We start from the raw sequence: 2,733 nt of genomic DNA on the forward strand, positions 1-2,733 counted from the left end.
GGGAGCTTGGAAAAGCAGGAGTAGGTTCGCCCTCGCTGGAGTTGCCCCCTTGGGGCAGCCCCTCTCCCACTGCTGGGCCCCAGAAGTGCTTGGGGCAGTGCAAGCGGGGACCACCACTGGGGACACCCCTCTACGGGGGCTCAGGCTGCAGGCAGAGGCCAGCAGTCATGGTGGATGGCAGAGGTTTCCTAGCAGCAGCCCCAGGGCATGCAGCCCCGAGTTCAGGGCTGCAGGAGGTGCATGGGACCCCATGGGCCACCTCCAGCGCGCTGGGGCTCCTGCCAGCTGGTGCAGTCTGGGTCTGTAGCTGGTGCCTGGAGAGTGGGATGACTCACCAGGTGCAGGCTGTGAGCTGATTGGTGCTGCGGGCCAATCATCCAGGGCATTGAAAAGGGCCCAATCAGACTGTGAGGTGGAGGCCCTGAAGGAGGATGCAAGGCAGGGCAGGCCTGCTGGGGACTGATGGTCCCTGTTCCTGGTCTCCAAGAAAGAATATAGACTGTGTTCCAGATGGCCATAGAAGAAAGAAGCAGCATCCAACCGCAGACCTCTTAATTAAGAAGAGAAGCTAAACAGCATCGCAGAGAAACCAAAGAGCTTTGTGGAGGCCCGGCCGCCTGCACCTGCCTCTGGCATTGCCTGAAAGGAGCACGAAAGGCCCCTGGCCTGGTGTCTGGGAGTTGTCTGTTGTTGGGGTGCGCCAGCAACTCGCAAAGAGCTGTAACGCTGGTGTTTCTTACACCGGGACACCTAGTGGCTGTTGCTGACCTGCACTACTGGCCACTGCTGCCCAGCACCATTGACGGTGGCCAGCAGTCTGTGTCCGCGTCACCTCTGAGAGCTGTTAACTGCTCCTGACTGTCCACCTCCCGCTGCTGCTGCCTCCTTGCTGTCTGGGCCATCCGGACCTTGAGACTGTGGCTGTGGGCTGCGGTGGCATCTCAGCGGCCCGGCCTGCGAGCACCCCCAGCTGCAGTGAGTTGGGGCCCGGCCCCGCTGCTTGCTGGTGAGCCACGAGCCCCAGGCCCTCGCTGACGGGAGAGCGCCATCTTGAAGGAGCCGCCTTTTGTTTGGGATGTGTGGACACTGTGGACGCTCTCTGGGGTGAGATACTCGGCCACTTGTGGCCTTGAGAACTCTTGCTCCCCCTGTTTGTTCAGTAAGCCCCATTGTTTCTCCCTGAGCCTGAGGGATCGTGCAGTTGTGTGCATGGGGGAAAAGCCCACAGACAGTGACCTGTCCTCTACCAGCTGTAGCCTCTCCTAGAGCTCTGTGTCCGTACTCTTTCATAATGACAACCTAAAGAATGTATGTTAAAATTTACTATTTCCTTTAAATGCAGTTCATAGGACACTTAAAGAATGGCACGGAATCTAATAAAAAGCCCACTTGCAAGTGGAGGACGCCATGTGGAAGACACAACGGAGGCTGACTTGCAGACCCAGCACAAAGGTGGGATGGAAAGAGCTATTGAGGCTGCCTGGAGAAACACAGGTCAGGGTCACTGCAGTCCTAGAGCTGGGAGAGCAGCGGCCTCTGGGCATAGGCTGGGTTTGCAGGGTGCAGAACACAAACTTAATGACATTATCCTTTCTTTTGGCATTTTCAACATTGAAGGCAGGATGGTTTCTTTTTTCATCAGGTGACAGGGCACAAGTTAGCCAGTGACCCCCGAAAACACAAGCACATAGAACCAAGCCTTCAAAATGTCTGTTCTAGCAGGTGATAAATGCAAATTGAGGACCCTTTTACAAGCCTGTGTGTCTCTTTGGGTCCCCAGATAATTTTTTATTACCCTGGGGAGCAGGATTACTTCATAATTTATCAGGTCTGCAACCTATTTTTAAATGCACTCCATTTAATTTAGCATCAACTCCTCCCCAACCCCAATGCTCTTTTTCATGAATTCAAATGCAGAAAACACTTGTAGCCAAGACCCCGCCAAGATATTCAGGGTTGTATCAGGAAGTCAAGTTCACTCTCATACAATGCAAGCGATATGCAGTGGCTTCAGTGGGTTTCAGCAATCAAGTTTCAGGAGTTGTGGGTGCTCTTTTTTGAGACACAGGATAGAAACTGGCTTGTAAGCAAAACAGGAAATCCCACCTCCCTGAAACAAACGTCCTGCTTCCCACAGGTGTTGCTAGCTCTCTCTCAGGCTAGAATTAGGAAGGGGAAATAGGTGTGTTCTAAGTGGTTTGTGCATGTTATCACTGCGCTTTGCTGGCTGTATCCGGAAGCCTTGGGCCTCCGTGGTTAAACATTGGCAACATTATGCTAACTGAAAGAAGCCAGACACAAATAGCCATTTATTGTGCACATTTCATATCAATGAAATTATACAATAGGCAAAGCCATAGAGACAGAAAGTAGATGACTTGTTGCTAGGGATTGGGTGAGGAGGCATTAGGAGTGACTGCTTAATGGTTCTGGGGTTTCTTTTTGGGGATGGACATATCTGCAACTAGATAATGGTGATAATTGTACAACTGGTGAATTTTATCTAAAAACTGTAAAGGGCCTCCCTGGTAGCGTAGGCGGTTGAGTGCCTCACTGTGAAGCTGTCTGCAGCCTCTGCAGTGTGCGTTTGATCCCGGCTGGTCGGTGAGAATCCCACATGGCGAAGCAGACCTCTCCTGTCTCGCCCGCTACTTCCTTCAGCAGTGTATTTTGTCAGTCTGCCTGTTCTGTTCCCCACTCTGTCTCCGGTGAATCCTCTCACCCTCCCACACA

This window comes from Talpa europaea (genome assembly GCF_964194135.1).
Source record: "Talpa europaea genome assembly, chromosome: 8".
NCBI classification, from domain to species: Eukaryota; Metazoa; Chordata; class Mammalia; order Eulipotyphla; family Talpidae; genus Talpa; species Talpa europaea.